This window comes from Pinus tabuliformis, chromosome 1_2 (assembly GCF_031772625.1).
Source record: "Pinus tabuliformis cultivar Carrire ecotype Pingquan chromosome 1_2, CPIR1, whole genome shotgun sequence".
Taxonomy (NCBI): Eukaryota; Viridiplantae; Streptophyta; class Pinopsida; order Pinales; family Pinaceae; genus Pinus; species Pinus tabuliformis.
In genome coordinates this window covers 605848380-605866284 of record NC_142298.1, presented here as the reverse complement: position 1 = coordinate 605866284, position 17905 = coordinate 605848380, and positions in this window count along the sequence as shown.

Genomic DNA, 17905 nt, shown 5'->3' with positions numbered 1-17905 from the left:
CGATTCCATCTTTAACGAGTTGATACTTGTTTTCAGCTCTATACAAAATGGCTTTTCTATCATACAAGTAAGGACTTCCTAAAACAATTCCAAATATATCCAAGGGAATTACATCTAACTCAACCTCATCTACAAATGATGAACCAATGGAAAACCTATGTTTACATTGTCTAGTCACTTGTAGCTTTGTTTTATCACATAACCAACCAAATGGATACAGCTTCTTGTGAGGTGTGGTTAGTAATCCCAATTTCTTTACAATTGCTTTAGAAATTAAGTTTACTTGTGAGCCACTATCAAACAAAGTATCAATCTTTTGATGCTTGGAAATAACTCTAATGTGAAAAATCTCATGTCTTTTCCTCTCATTTTCTTCACTATCATTAGTTTGGGCAGAATTACTAGTAGATGCTTTAGAATTTTTACCTTTTATACCTTTGGCTGCAATTGTTGTTTCATCACCTGAGTCTGACCCCAAATCTTTTTGTACAGTAGCAGTAGTCCTCTTCTTCTTGCCATCGAACTTATTTGGTTTCAGCTCCAGATGCAAAGACCAACAATGTTCATCATCATGTCCATCCTTCTTGCAGTGAGTGCATGAAGGTTTGGCCTTTTGTACAATATTTGCCTTCCTCTCTTTCCATTTCTTCTTCCTCTTTTCCTTGTTCTTGCTTGTAGTGGGTTTGAATGATCCCCCAATCATTGTGACCACATTCTTTCCTCTAGCTTATATATGTGTAGCCTGAATAGATACCTCATCTATGCTAGTGGGATTAAACATGAGAATGGTATGTCTCAAATAACTATGTAGACCACCTATATACTTTAGCAAAGTTTCAGGTGAGTCTAAAGAAATTCCTAGAATCAAAGATCTTTTTCTAAATTCTTGGGTGTAACATTGTACACATTGCCATTTCAATTGGCGAAGAGTTTCCCAACTCAGCATAGCTTGTTGCATATAAGCTAGTGGATAGAATTGTTTTTTAATTGTAGAAAGAAATTCACTCTAGAGAGAAATAATTTTACCATGCTTCTTCATGTCAGCTTGTGTTCTGCCTTCCCACCATACCAAGGCACTTCCTCCAAGGCATAGGCTGGCCAGCTAAATCTTACTTCTATCTGAATCAATGCTTTGCACCCTGCAATACACATCAATTTGTCTAATCCAATTATCCAGCTTCTTTGTATTCAACTCTCCATCATATATTGGCAAATCAAATTTAACATCTAATTTAATCAAAGATGTTTTCTTTTTATTTTCAAGGCTATAAGGAGGTGTGGGAAGCTTTTCTTATTTCCCTTTGCCTTTGGAATTGTCATTTAGGAGAGATTCTTCTGCTCCATTGTTATGCTGGGAAGTTGAAGAATCTTCACTTTGACCTTTCTTAAATTCTCTATACATTTCCTCTACCATTTCTCTCATAGTCAAGAAATTGTCCATGAACTGAGGGTATGATTCCAAGGGAATCTCTTCTAACATTTTCCTCCTAGTATAGACTCTACCAATTTCTGGGTTAAATTCAACTAATCCTCCTCCTCCTACTTTAAGCTTTGATCTAGTTATCATTCACATACAATCCAACACAAGTTTGTCTAACCTTAGCAACCTAAAGCTCTAATACCACTTGATCTGTAATTGAACTAAGACAATTAATAAGGTATTGCAGATTCATGTGCATTGATGTGCCCATGTTATTTTGTGCAACAAATCGATAAGATTGTGAAATATATAAGCAATGAAGAAATAAAAGAAAACATAATAGGCAACACATATAAACAAAACAAGTTTAATTAGGAGTTCACCCAATACTCCTGGGCTACGTCTCCTAGTCTAGCCTTCATTGGTGGCCTCTCTATTATGTCTTCATAGCAGAGTTTTTACAACAGTGAGCTCAATTTGAGTCTCAATACATGACAGGTGTGCAGAGGAGTTCTCTTGAACCTCTCAAGCCTTCTCTGGAGTACACATACTCTTTGACTATCTCTGTCTCTGTCTTAACTCTGGGTTGACACTATCTTTGCTTCTTCAGGTCATTTCCTAACTTGTTTCTTCTCTCTGATTTCGGCTTACTTCCTACTACTTACTGCTCTCTCTACTTCTCTCTCTGTTAGTTTGTGGCTTTAAAGCCAATCTTCTTCCTGACTGTTCGTTTCCATTTCCCCTCCCTCTGTCCATTTGAATCCCTCTATATTACATAATCAGTCACTATGTAACGCCTCACAGGGAGGTTGCCACCTATTTCATAACAAATGAGCGTCAGTTCTCTTGGACATATTTGAAATGACTATTTTTTTTGTTAACTCCAAGAATGCTAGTGAAACACGACCTTCTGCCAATGCACTGTCCATATCGGACTTCAAATCCTATGTTATCTTTGCTTTATAATCTTGTCAAATCTGGTCATCCATCAGAAAGCATGTCCGTCGTTGATCTGGGGGCCCCAGATCCTACAGTTTTCATTCATATAGGGCGACTGAGTAGCATGATGTTTACCTGTCTGATGTGAGCGGTTCTCTCTCTCTTCCACCGGGATGCGTGGAAATCGATGTATGGCATCGGGCGGAACTCAGTTGAAACTGCTTACTGTTTGAAGCCCATTCGATATCCTGTTGGTTTTGTGGAATCCCGCTCCGACGGAACCGAAACAGTATTTTCCGTGTTTTATAGTTATTTCGGGTCCAGGTGCTCAGGGTTTCTCTTCACTGAGAGGTTTTCCCTACGATATGCGATTAGCTACTTGTCGCTAAACACATATCAGAAACTACCTCTGCTACTGAAATTTTTGTCCTTGCATTTGCTGGTTGGTGTTAGCATGCATTACCATGGTCTGCCGCTCTGCACGCTAGATCGATGGCCTTCGTTGATCCGTGCTGATTGCTTCACAACTTTCATGAGGATTCCTTTGATAAGCTCGATCTTCACAAGATTTTCAATCTTGGCATGACTTTTAGAGAGTTCATGAAAACTTTAGAGAGTGTTCTAGGATCCTATTTGGATCAAGGCAAGTGATTGAGGGAAAATACAATAAATGTATTGTTTCTTTGCAAGAATTTGATCTCGAATTTATGTCACCTAAATCGAAGGAGTAATTGATTTTCGAAAAATTGATCTCGGGATATCTCAAAACTTCAAAGTTCTCTCAGTATTTTTCTAAGGACAAACGCTGAAAATTATGTCACTTGACTAAGAATTATCTGATTCTTAGTAATATTTTATATCTTCATGAGGTTGATTCAATTCTTAGACAATGTTTGGCATTAGAAGAAGTTGGGTTAGTGTTGAATGACTGCCACAGTAGGTCTTTTGGAGGTCATTTATCTAGGCTTGCTACAACTCAAAAAATCTTGCGTGGAAGGTATTTTTGGCCTTCGAGTTTCAAAGGTTGTATTGAGGTGGTAAAAAAAATTCATCCTTGTCAAGTTTATACTTGAAAAATGCACGCTCATCCAACTCCACTTTTTCCTGTCATCACTATCAATCCATTTACAAAGTGGGGAATTTATTTTACTATTTGTAACTTGGTTTAGGCAAAGGGACACAAGTACATTATCGTAGGAATAGACTACTTTATGCAGTGGGCGAATTTATGCCTACTTTTAATAATGATGTTGAGATAACACTTTTCCTTTTTAATCAAGTCATTTTGCATTTCGGTATCCCTAAATATATTTTCACTAACCATGGAGGTCACTTTCAGAATAAGATGATGTCTGAGTTGGCTTCAAAATTGGGATTTTGGCAGGAGCATTCTTCTCCTTATTATTCTCAAGTTAATGGACAAGTTGAATCCTTTAACAAATCCATTAAGACTATCCTACAAAGGTCGATTAATCAAGCGAAGTCCAAATGTCACATCATGTTATATCTTGCGTTATGGGAATACTTAATGTATGTTAAGACTGCTATGGGATTCACTCCTTTTCTATTTGTTTATGGTTTGGAATTGATATTTCTTATAGAATGTGAGATTCCATCTCTCAAGTTAGTTGTCCAGCTTCTTCCAGACACCTCAAGTCTTGAAGAGAGCCTTATTCATTTGGAACATCTCGAAGAGCAACATCGAAATGTTGCCACAATGAACAAGGCCAATAAGAAAAGATTCAAATCTCAATATGAGAAGTCAGTATAACCGAGGGTTTTCTTTGAAGGTTATATTGTCTTGATCTATGACCAAGATAAAGGCACCTTGGGGGAAGGTAAATTCAAACCTATGTGGTACAGTCCTTTCATTGGTAAAAGGGTATTGAATAATGGTGCTTATGAATTTATTGATATTGAAGGGAATGTGCTATTGGAGCCTAGAAATGGGCTTTATCTCAAGAAGTATTATGCCTAGGATCTTGCCTAGCATCTACCTTATTTTGTAACTATTTTACATAGTTTTAGTTTTTCTCTATAGGTGTTGTGATGATGATGGTGTTTTCAATCTTCTTTGGAAGGTTTCGATGGGTGATTCAATGTACTTAGGATTCACAGATGTTTCTAGTAGACATACTAGGAATTCAGCTTCCGCCACTTGGGTAATACATTATCCATCTAGTCAGTTGTTGGTCATGAGAGGCATATGTATTAGTCCTACTTCTAATAATATGGTTGAGTATAGTGTCATTGTTAATTTACTTTCTTAAGTAATATATCATGGTATTGAATCATTAGTGGTTTACTTCGACTCATAATTGGTTGTGTCACAGTTAGATAATGTTTATCACATGAAGGATTCTTTATTATATCATCAATTTATGAGAATGAGATATTGCAAGGATCATTTAGTTTTATTACTTTTATTCAGATTCCATGATTGGATACTGCATTTGTTGATTCTATAGGTAACCAAGCATTGGATTTGCATATCAATCATTCATCACATGAAATCAAAACATCAAATAATCATCTATATATATGATCAAGTCATCATGAAATATCTGTATATAGATATATAAGTGTGTCAAAATATTACAAAATGTGGAAAAATGTCCTTCAAAATTAGGGCTTGATCCCAATCATGTCCATATAAAAAAATATCAGTCATCTAAAAAATGATTCTACGGGTCGTTCCTTAGATGAGCATCCTGGTAGAAGAAAATGGATTTTTTCACTCGTCAGAAGAGCCGCACTCACTCTCATGGTAATCCAACCACTCATCTCTGTACAGTGCCAGCTAGCTCCTCTACCCATGCCATTGGAACCTAGCAAGTCAGACCCTCCAAGTTCCTTTTTATAGTATGGAGGACTCTCTTAGACTCAGCTACTACCCTCTCCATGTGTCTACCATGATGCCTATGCCTTGGTAGACCCTCAAGTCTCACTAGTCCCACATTTGTATCATAATAATTTAATCTTGTAAGGATTTTTGTTTCACAAAAAAAGACTTTAAATTTCTTGAGATTATATTCAAAAAATAAAATATGTTAAAAATAAAAGAAATGTACCGATATTGCCTCAAGCCACTCCTTCAGGTAATGCTAACTCTAGGTTCTCTCAGAAGTTTAGTCTAGAAAATGGGTAATCTTCTATGTCCACGAATTGTTGCTCCCACTAGTGGAAAAACTCATTATCAAAGGTTGCCTTAGTGACTTTGCCTTCGCCAAGTCTCTTGATCATACCTACCCACCTGGCCATCCTTGCATCTGTAGGAATGCTGATGGAAAATTCCACTCTGGATCAGCGCAATAATTCACTCAAAGAAAAATGAGCAGAGGATGGTGCCATAGCCGAAGTTCTTTGTCTTCCCCTGTCTCATTGATGTCAATTGTTTCTTCATGTTTAGTAGGGGCATTGTGTACCATTCATACACTACTGGTTTTATAAATTATACTTCCAAGAACATAGTTGGTCTTGAGGCCTGATGCAACGAAGTTGAACCTGATATCCTATCAATGGTGAAAAGGATTATCTTGATGGGTGGGCTCGTGATTTGTTTTATCGGGACTTGTGAGGTGACACTCCTAGTTTTTGGTCCACTGTACACATCAATGTCATCAACAATATTAAGATATCCATGGGCCTTCCCCTTTAGATCTACTGCTTCTCCCCTTTGGGAGAGTCCTATAATGATGTAGATATCTTCTACTTGGATTTGCAAAGGAATTTTATCTGTGATGAATTGCTCTTATTCCAGGTCCTAGTAATGAATTAGTATCTCCAATAATCGAGTTTGAGCTCTCATATTAGGCATCACGAAGAATTTAAGAAATCCAGGGTCTTTCAATCCATACAACAATTCTTGATCTTGTAAAACCCCATTATCCACATCACTATGCTCTCTTTCCCTCAAAATGATTGACATTCTGAAAATTGAGAAATTTCATCCATTAAAATTTGTTGTTTAAAATTTACTCTACGCATATGTAGTTTCTGTAAGAGACAATCACGTATATATGTGAATTTCCCTTTATTAACTCACGTATAGGTCTTTATATACGAAACTTTTAAATACCAGGCCCACATACAAAGATTTAGAAATTTAAAAAGTTCTCTCGAAATTTTGATCTAATCTATAAAAGTTTTGATCAAATGAAATAGTTTAAGGTCATGAATTCTCAGGAGTTTGTGTTTTCCAGATTCGTTGGTGGAATTTGTCAGAATGGTTTGCCCAAATTTGCTCCAAAATCCCTCTTCTCAACACTTGGATGTTGAAAATGAAATTGGGTGAGTCCAAAAATATATTTTATAACAAAAATTTAAAACCCATTATACTAAAGTTCATTTTTTAACTTTATTTTTATTGAACTGACCTTTTTTCTTGAAGTGTTGGGAAAGGATTTTTTTAGGGTGACGAAGACTTTTTATCACTTAGTGATATTTTTTATGTTGCTTCAACTCCATGATCATTGATCTATCATGCCAAGTATCATATCTTAAACTAGCATATTGGTTAATACATATCACTTTCTCATTGCATTATGCATCTTGACCTCATACTACGATATTCATCCACAAGGTCGACCCCAATATGTTCCGATTTTTTAACCTATCTCACTCGTCGTCTTATAAAGTCGTACCATAGTGGTAGAACCTTTCCTTCCTTAGGCTTCCTAGCTAGAACCTTGATAACATATGTTTCCCATGCTACAAGTATTTAGTAGGCTCGGGAGTCCTCTTTAGTCCTGCCATGACTTTGTGTTGAAGCCTTATTCTTATTCTTCTTTGCTATTATTCTAGATTTATATCCTAGAGGCTCCCATGTGTTGAGTATAATATTACATTTCATATTGACTACTTGGCCATATTTTGTCCTTAAGACGACTTCAATTGGACTCGTGTATAAGACACTTTCGACCATGAATTTTCTACATGTTCAAACCATGCATTCATTCAGATTTGTGACTTGACATACTTTTCTGAGGGAACACACCCTGAGTGTCAATGACCAATATCTTCCACCTTGCATTGATCATAGGAATGTTCTAGTCCCTCGAACTAGTGCACTTTCCCTTGATACTCATTCTCTCCACTGTATTATAGGTATTATTTATTCTTTTTTTAGGACTTAAATAAGAAAACGTAAAAAAAAAAAAAAGAGTGAGAATGGGACAATTTCTTCTTCATTTGATGACAACAAGAGTCAGTCATGTCACCCTTAAACAAATCACTTAAAATGAGTCTTCCCTCCATTAGGATGGGACTTAGTTTGACTTTATGCAAGCCATAACCTTGTTCTTGAGTCAGTCCTCCATGGTTGGTTATCTCTTTAAATCATATGGAGTGTTTGTTAATGCCTCCCGCATTGCAAACTTATACAAAGTTATTTTATTCTGCCATAAAGTCACATCAAGTCATGTTTTTGTTCAAGTGAAGTAAACCTATTGTCAACCATTCAGTGGTGTCTCTTGACTCATTTCTGGAAACCATACACAGTATTTCAATTTATTCTTAGCATCACACCAGTGAGATGATCCTTTACTTGTGTTGGTTAAGAAGGTACCCATTGACTTCTTACTGGCAGGTCTTATCTTATCGACTTCGAAAAATTGCTCTGAGATTAGACCTATGGTTGCACCCTAGCCCTACTTAGATCATTGATAGGTGACCTTGTTCTCAACATTGATCAACGTTATGGGTCTTTAAATGAGTAGTTTCCCTTGTGTTCAATGTCATATTAAATTATCCCACATTGGGATTCATGTAGTACCATGGTTTCCATTTGACCCTATTAGTGGATTCCTCGCCTCTATGTCATCTTTCATTATTGGTTGGTTTAGAGGATTTATTTCATGCGCTAGCTACAACTTATGTACACTCAAAATGTACTTCAGAATGGTTACTTCATCTCTCTTTGTTGGAGTCCTTCCAAATTATTGGCCTATAGGTTACACTGACACTGGCTGATGTGGGATCCCTTAATGCCTTCTTTCCAACATATATTTTCCCATCGACTCCAACTCAGTTCTTTGGGAACAAGATCTAGAGTCATTTTTTTAGTATCTTATGGTTTGCAATCATCATTGGCATACTCCTTCACTATCAACAGTGAGATACATCAATTTGTCCTGGTTGATTGATTCTTTCAAGTGTTCGACTTCAACAAATATATTAACACTTGTTAGATTGTATTGGGGTACCTTGACACTCATTATCATTATTGGTGAGTTGTCTCACATTTTTTAATGGTATACATCAATGACCAGTAATAAAATGATTTCTCACATGGTCAACTTCAGCTCATATAATCCCATAGTTTATAAATATACCATTTTTGGTCAGTGACGACCTAGGGTTGTGTCAACCTTTTGGTTCACTTGATAGCTTCTTGAGATTTTTTCTAGTGACACATGTCACTTGTATATGTTACAGTTTCTCACGAAAGCATATTATATGTTGGCACCCGAGTTTATGCAGTACCACTATTCCACATATATGACCTGGTACTTTATGAGGATTCGTTATGCATCATCATTGATCAGACAATCTTCTAGCATCATTGATCAAACATTCTTCTATATGTGATATTGAGACATGGCTCCATTGTGTTCTTTTGTGGCTATGATATGATCATCCACTATGTATTCTTCGGCTCCTTCCGCACACCTATGTATACATTCTGGATCAACTTTATTCTTGATCAAAATAAATACTTTACTACTTCTAGGCATGGGTATTCCCACCTTAGACATGATTTTTATTTCCAACTCATTCCAAATGTATTTGATGGGCTGGAATATGGTGATCTCCTCCTATGTTTTCGAATGAATCCTCTCTCTATACTTAATATATTTCAGCCATCATGTTCCCCTTCAGACCTAATACATTAGGGGGCATTTGTTATAACATCATTCAACACTCCTGGAGACTTGATGCTCTTTTATGTCCCTGGACATTACCTTTTCCTATGCAGACTTGACTTTATACTAAAAAATAGTATCTTAAAATCCATACCTGACTCTTCCCATACTAAGTCACTTACACATGGGTTCCATAACACTATACCCACATATACCTTTTAAAATATGGAAAAATAAAATAAAATGTATTTTTTCGGGAGGGGTTGATGAGTTTTAGTGAGATCCCACCTATAGGAGACCATGGTCTAACTGAAATAACCAATTTGAGGTTGTATATATACACCCCTTGGGTAGGCCTAATTCATACAAGAAGAATGATATCAACATTATACTCGATTTCTCCTAGATCAAGTATTCTTTTCCCATGCCTCCTACACTCCCAAACTCTAGGAAACCCCAGTTTCCTTTGCATAGATGCTCAACATCATTATCTTGCATCTACCTACACTTATTAGAGAGGTTTTCTTCATGGCTCGACCTAGACAGATTCAGAGTAAGGCTTCTTTAGTGCCTTTGGCCAGGATCAGGTTGTATCTTTCCTGTACTTATTGTTGTTAATAAAAAAATAAGCGCATGTCTTGTTCCCAATATATATTCTCATGTTATGAATGATAATTTATATGTTTATATGTGATGATATAACATATTACTATGTATACACATTGAATTATCTATTATGTATATGCTTCTCTGATTTCTTTGCAGGTCTTCACATCTAGGAGGTAGTTGAAGGTGTGGACCCTACGGGAACATCTTCAAATGCAGGACCTCAGAGTATGTCTCCAAATCCAAATTTTATAATTCTTTTGTTTAGCATGCTTGTTTGAGTTCTCTTTGTTGATTCTCTTACCCTACTCTGTTGAGGCTTTCAACCCTTGCCGTAGGGAAATTTTCCCACCAACAATGTACCTTGATGGAGGTGATTATAACTTCACCTCCTTTGGATGCCACCTTTCCCATGAAAATTTTACACGTGTCCATTCCCCTATGTTATTTTTTTATTCCTCTCACTTCCATGATCTAGGATTAATCAATTGTGTGAGCACATGGAGCTCTGGCCAAGCCCCAACCTACCTTTGTGTTGTACTCATTGTCAATTTTCATGGAGGTGTCTTTTACCACCAAATTCTGACATTCTTCCTGGAGTTGTCCCTCCTTAAGTTCCATCCATGCCACATTAGTAAGTGTTTGTGAGATATATATCTCTTCGTTGGATATCATGTTTTCAACCACGTTCATTGAACTCCAAAGCAAGTTGAATTCTGTTGTCATCAGAGTCACTAGCTGATGTTGTATATGCTAGATTGATTGTGCTAGACACAAGTTTCTCATAGCCTCCATTACCTACGAGCCACATTTTAGGCCCCTTTCCACTTGGATGGCTATCATCGAGTCTCCTTCCATAGTAACATTGATAATTATTTCTCGAGCCAAAATTTCTAGCCCTTGTTCCAGGGCATGGAATTCAACTACATTGTTAGAGGCATGTCCCAAATTTATAAAATATACCCTATAAATATTCCATGTCTAGTTTCATATAACTCCTCCCACCATTGTGCTAGTGGGGTTTCCATTAGATGCCCCATCAAAATTCAACTTGAAAAAACCTTGGGGGAGGAATCCAAATTGTTGAGCCCACATGGATTTGAGGTTCTCTAGCTAGGGACACTTGCATACCAGGGTTATATAGCTCTAATAGTTTTAAGAATCTTACCTCCTGTGGACATGGGTGCTCATCAGAAACTTTGGCTCCTTTACAAATTATTGTTTCCTTTGGTTGGCGCCGAATTAATTCCACCTGACATTTTGCATGAAGCTTCTTATTCTGGAATATTTGTCAGTTTCCTTCATTCCATACTGTCCAGAGGATAAAACTAGGAACCATGTACTAGGTAAGGTTTAACACTTCATTCTTAGCATAATTCCTTCACTATTTCCTAATAGGCTCTTATATATTGTCCCTAATTCTATTTGTTTGCCTAAAAATATAAGCCATCCAATCCCATATGAAAGAATTATAACTACAAGTGTTTAAACAATGATTCATATTTTCCTCTTCACTTTAACAGAGACAACACCTTAAGGCCCCAATAAAATCCCCCTTCACCTAATTTTCCCATGTAAGAAATTTCTTATGTAACACCAACCACAAGAAGGTTTTGATTTTCGACCATTTGGGCGATTACCATAGTTTCTTCGATACTGAATCAGTTGCCTCACCTTGGAAACCTTAAATATAAACTCTCGCCTCTTTGAGATTAAATTCTCCACCTAATTTTTCCCCCATCTAAATTGATCCTAGTCATTATTGCAGTGGATTCTTTTCTTACTTAATTCCTCTACTATTCCTTGGACCACTTTTTCATTTTTGCTAGACTCTCGAAAGATGCTAAGGTTCCACCTTTTCCTTTTATTGCACTCCTTCCCCTATTCCTAGAACTGGTGCACTTCCCTGTGACCCTAGTTCTTAGTAAATAATTGGATTGGAACCACTCTTCCTTGCTTAAGCTGGGTTGTTGTTTCAAACCATCTTCCCAAAACAAATTTGACCTTCCATTTCTGATATCCCAAAAATAGTGTTTTTGTATTACCTCTCTATTACCCCAGGCCAAATTCCATTTCGTCAAACCTTGAATTTACCACGACATATAGAAACTGCCTTGCATATGCCAGTTGGGGGCATATTTGTTTCACTAGACCTGAGCCAATGGAGACGACCCTCCCTTTAGCCAGAGCCACCAAAGTTTAGCTCCACTCACTGTATTGACAATATTTAGAACCTGTAAGGCCAGGCCACCCAAACCCTTTGGTTTACATATCATGTTACAGGCAAATAATTCCCATTATTTATTATCCTCAACTCCTCTCAATAAATAAATACTTTGAATTTCTTTAATTGTATGCACAATCCCTTTGGGAGTTGGGAGTATTGATAACATATACCCTGAAATTACTTGCAGTATGAATTTAGTTAGGACTAGCCTACTTGAAAATTTCTAATGCTCTAAAATTCCATCATTTAACCATAACTTCAAGGCTTAAAAAAACCTTATCCTAATTCGATTTCTTCTAGGCTTGAACATTTAGAGGCAAAAACGAATATTTGGAAGGAAGACTTTTCCTTTGAAAGCCTAGGATAGTTGTCAAATTTCTTTATATAGAAATATGCATATTAAAAAAGAAAATCATATATTTGGAGTGGTTTATCTCCATACTTGAAGATGCAGCAGAAGTATCAAGGATAGACTTGAATGATCAGGCTTTCTTCACTGTAGGGATACCATGTAACATGGTATCATTTACAAACTATTGGTGTGTGGTAGAAGAATATCCTTCATGTGTTTGGAGGCCTCTAATGTCCCCATCCCCTGTAGCTATTGAAATTGCTTTGTCCAATCCTTCCATCAATATGAAAAACAAGAAAGGTGACATAGGATCACCGTGGTGTATTCCCCGAGAATGGAAAGAAGGTCTCACAAGAGCCCCATTTAAAAATATAAAAAATATGAGAGAGGTGACTAAGGCCATTATCTAGTTGATTCATCTATTATCAAAACCAAAGGTCATTAAAAATATCTCCATGTATTCCCAACTTATTTTATGAGACGCCTTCAAAAGGTCAAGCTAAATTATCATTCTTGCCTTTCCCAAGATCTTTAGGGAATGTGAAATCACATGGGCATGGATAAAATTATCCAAACTTAGCCTACCCTCCACAAATCCTCACTATTCTTCTGAGATCAATATAGGAAGCACCACTTTGATCTAGTTGGATACCACTTTTGATATAACCTTGTATAGCACATTGCAAAGAGCTATCAGTCAAAACATATCAGGGGTACTTGTTGTTTCCTATTTCAGAGTAAGAGTAATAAACATAGAGTTTAGAGATTTAATAATTGTAGCTGCGTCCTAGGAGTCATCCACCACCTCAAAAACATATGTCTTGACTATTTCCTAGCAACATTTGAAGAAATATATGGTAAATCCATCTAGGCCTAACGCCTTACCATTAGGCATCTCATTTACCAACTGGGAAACTTGTTTGATAGACATGGGTTTATTTATATTTTTATTATGCTCAGTTGTTATCACTCTTTATATATGATTTACTATCTTTTGAATGGTGCCTAATATAATAAGCAGGGGCTCCTTCGCAATATTCTAAAAGTGTTGAACCAATACTTGCTAAATGTCTCGACGTGCCTCATAATATTACCTGGTTGTGTCCTTAATCCTAAGAATTCTATTATAGTTTCGATGTTCTATTGTAGATCTAAAGGGTTTAGCATTATTTTAACCTTATTGGATCCATATGAGTCTCAACTTCTGTTTCCATAAATGTAACAACCCTAGTGAAAATTACATGTAATAAAAGTTAATAAATGAAAAATAATAACCACGGTCGATGGGACACTTATTCCAAGTTGAATGTTGTGAAATTCATCCTAGTGTGGGTGTTCCTTGGTTTATTATAGCTAAGGAAATTGGCAAAGGAAATGGCAAAGGATTTGGAAAGGAAAAATGGAATTTTTGGCACATTTATTGATGAAAATAATGAAAGTTAGGAGAAAATGAAGGTGAAAGGTCACAAGTTTCATGTGAGGAGGAAAATGGAGGAAAATGATGGAAAAAAGAAGAAACTAGAGGCCTCATTGATAAAAAGGATTTTGAGGATCATTTGGTACCTTTTTGTCAGTGTTACCTTTTGTAAGTTCAGTTTTGGAGCTGTCTCATAATTCTCTCTCTCTCTCTCACTCTTGGATAGTTAGAGTTTTCTTCGAGCACTTTGGCATTGGATCAAGAAAGGAAAAGGAGGCAAGAGGAAAGAAGGAGCAAGAAAGTAAGAGAAGGATCAAGAAACTACAATGTGATTATTTATAGGTGTCGATTTGCATGTGTGTTTTCCTTGCTAGATTTGGCATGCATGGTATTGAATGTGGTTCAATGCTATCATGGCATGGGTTTTACTAGGTGGGACAATGTTTTCATCTTATCCATGCCATTTCCAGATAGACATGGTGTGATGTGGTTATCATGTTTCGGTTGAGCTAGATTTCTATATGTATTCGAAGTTGAGTGATGCGGATCTCTGAAAGAAACAACACATGGCCTAGTGATCCCTGAACTGGACTGTGGATTATGGTAAATCCATTCACCTACTGACCCTTTAACGAGACTACGAGTTGTGTTAAATATAGGTATTATGTGCCTCGGTGGGCCTAAGAATCCTTGAATGCTTAATGGAAAGATATATGGTAAATCCTAGAGGTGGTTTCCCTTGATTAGGCCTAGGAATCCTTTCCGATGAATGACAAGATATATGGTAACTCCTAAAGGGTGTAGTATCAGTTTAGGGCCTAGTGATTTGGTGGGATTGTGGTAAATCTTGAGAGACTAGGAGACAAGAAGATTCCTCATTATGTAGGTGGAGAAATTCAGTGGCATCCATGCTTGTTTTATCCTAATGATCTGGTGGAGATCATGGTAAAGACTATTATTACAAGATCAATAAAAGCTTGGCTTTTATTGATGAGGGTGAGGTGGTTTAGCATCAGTATGCCCTGGTTGGTTCTTTTGGTTTCAATTCCACATTCATGCTTAGAATATGGAATGGGGGTGATAAACTGAAGAGAGATTTTTCTCAGCCAATCGATGGTGGGGTGGAACGTGGTAGTCCCATACTAGGTTGGATTTTGCATTAATTAATAAGAGATTCTTTCCATGGTATGTTATGTGTAAATGTACTTGTTTATATGTGGATTCCATGGCTGATGTATCCATGATATTTTTGTTGTTACTATTCTAGTTATGAGCATGTATCATGAAAGTGATGATGTATGTATCTCCTCTTGTTTTGATTTGTAAATGAATTAATAATGTATCTATGACCTAATAAATGATAATGTAGTTAACGATATAATGGAATAATTCTTCCTAGTGATTATCAGATAAGTATGAGACCCCTATGCTCAGATATATTGTTTAAACATGTAGATTTCATATTTGTGACATGTTTGATGAAATGTCTATCATGGATAGTAGGGGTCTACTCTATACCTTGTCATTGTTTCTATAAATGTATCATTGTTGTTTTGTATAAATTCATTTATGAACCTATCATTGGGTTCTGGGAAGTGACCTGGTATTTGGACTTGAAAAATTGGCAAAAATCCTGGAGTCGCAAGAACATTTCTGAGGGGAAAAGGCCCCAGACGCATGCATTCCTTACTGTGCGAGTGTCTGGAGCCTCCCAGATGCACCCTTTGCTATGAAACTAGCTCACAAAAAGATAGAAAAGATAAATCAACACCTTGTAATTCAGCCTCTTCAAGGGGGAAACCTCCTTTACATTACACAAATGAACAATTCTTTGATGATTCAAATGACAAAACCTCCTTTCTATATATAGGAGTCTAAGGGGTCACAATATAACCAAGCCGACCTAACAATAATAATATAAAGGCACAAAAATAACAATAGAGGGATTCTATGGGGCACAACAATATTAATATGGGATACAACGACAGTAGTGATGGGGGAATCACTAGTATTATAGGGACCTAACATGCCCCTCTCCTTCAAAAAAGTGTTTTCCTCAACGCTTGAGTAGTTCAGGATGCTTTTGTATAAAATTCTCATCCTCCCATGTGGAATCTTCAGCAGATAAGTTGTTCCACTTGATGAGATACTATGAAATTGATCGATTTTGTAGCTGTCGAGTTCTTGTTTCTGTGACTACTTCCGGTTCGAATATAATTTTTGCTTCCTCTCCAAGTTGTGGCAATATTGTTTGAACTGGGAGCTTGTTCCATATAACCTTATTTAAACATGAAACGTGGAAAACTGGGTGCACTCGAGAAGCTTGCAAAAGCTCCAATTTGTATGCCATAGTACCAATCTTTTGCAACACCTTGTACAGACCATAATACTTCAGTGATAATTTATTATCCTTCTTAGCTTTCTTGATGGACATTTGTTTATATGGTTGTAATCATAGGAATACCCAGTCACCTACATCAAAACTTCTTTCGCTGCGATGTTGATTTGCCTGTTGTTTCATTACATTCTGTGCCAACATGAGGTTATCCTTTAAGAGTTGGAGAACTTGTTGTTGATGCTTGAAGTGATGTTCCACTGCTTGAACCTTAGAATTTTCTCTTAAATATGATATGATTTATGGTGGCTGATATCCATAAAGTGGCATAAATGGGGTCATTTTTGCTGCAGTATGGAAGGAAGTGTTATACCACCATTCAACTAGAGGCAACCATTTGACCCATTGTGTCTGTTTATCAGATACAAAGCAACGAAGATATCCTTCCAAAAATTTGTTAACTATCTCAATTTTCCCATCAGATTGAGGATGATAAGATGAGCTATGAGCTAACTGAGTACCAAGACAAGAAAATAATTTTTTCCAAAAATTTCTAGTGAAAATGGGATCTCTGTCACTTACAATAATCTTTGGGTTTCCATGTAGCTTTTGAATTGTTTCCATAAATGCAGTAGAAACTATAATGGCTTTAAATGGATGTCATAATGCACAAAAGTGTGCATGCTTCGTAAGTTCGTCAACTACCACCATGATGACACTCTTTCCTTCAGACTTGGGTAAACCTGTGATAAAATCCATTGAAACCTCCTCCCAACATTGGCTTGGAATGGATAAAGGTTGTAATAGACCTGGGATCTTAATTGTTTCAACTTTATTTTGTTGGCAAACCAAACATTCTGCCACAAACTTTTGAATATCTGATTTAAGGCCATCCCAAAAAAAATCCTTCTTAACCTTGTGGTAAGTTTTCAAAAATCCTGAGTGCCCTCCTAAGGGAGAAGTGTGCAATTCCATAAGAATATTTTGTTTCAGTTGGGAATTCTTACAGAGGTATAAGCGATATTTGTACCATATCGAATCATTTTTCCAGCTAAATGTATCAGATGTACTGGAATCTTGTTGTAACTTTCGAATAAGTGCCCACACTTCTTCATCACTCTTCCATTCCTCCCTTGCTTTGTTTATCCAATCTGGCTGGATAATAGAAATGGTGCACAATAATTCTTCCACATCCTCATCCTTTCTTGAGAGTGCATCTACCACAACATTTTGCTTCCCTTTTTTGTAGATGATTTCAAAGTCATAACCCAACATATCTGTGACCCATTTTTGTTGTTGTTCAGAGGATAATCTTTGTTCTAAAAAGTGATTAAGACTATCATGATCCATTTTTACCTTTAAGTGTCTTCCCATTAGGTAGGGTCACCATTTCTTAAGTGCATGTAGTATTGCCAACATTTCCTTCTCATAAATAGCTTTGTCTAAATACTTTCTCTTGATTAGACAACTTTTGAAAGCAATGGGTCTTTCATCTTGCATTAAAACAACACCAATTCCATTTCCTGAAGCATCACATTCCACAATAAAGGTTTTTGTGAAGTCTAGTGTAGCTAAGACTGGTGCTTGGCACATTGCCTCTTTAAGATGTTCGAAGGCCTTTGTTGCTTCTGGAGTCCACGAAAATGCATCTTTCTTCAATAATGTTTTTAGAGGTGTTGTTATTCTCCCATAATTCTTAAAAACTTGCAATAATACCCTATCAACCCGAGAAATCCTCGCAGATTC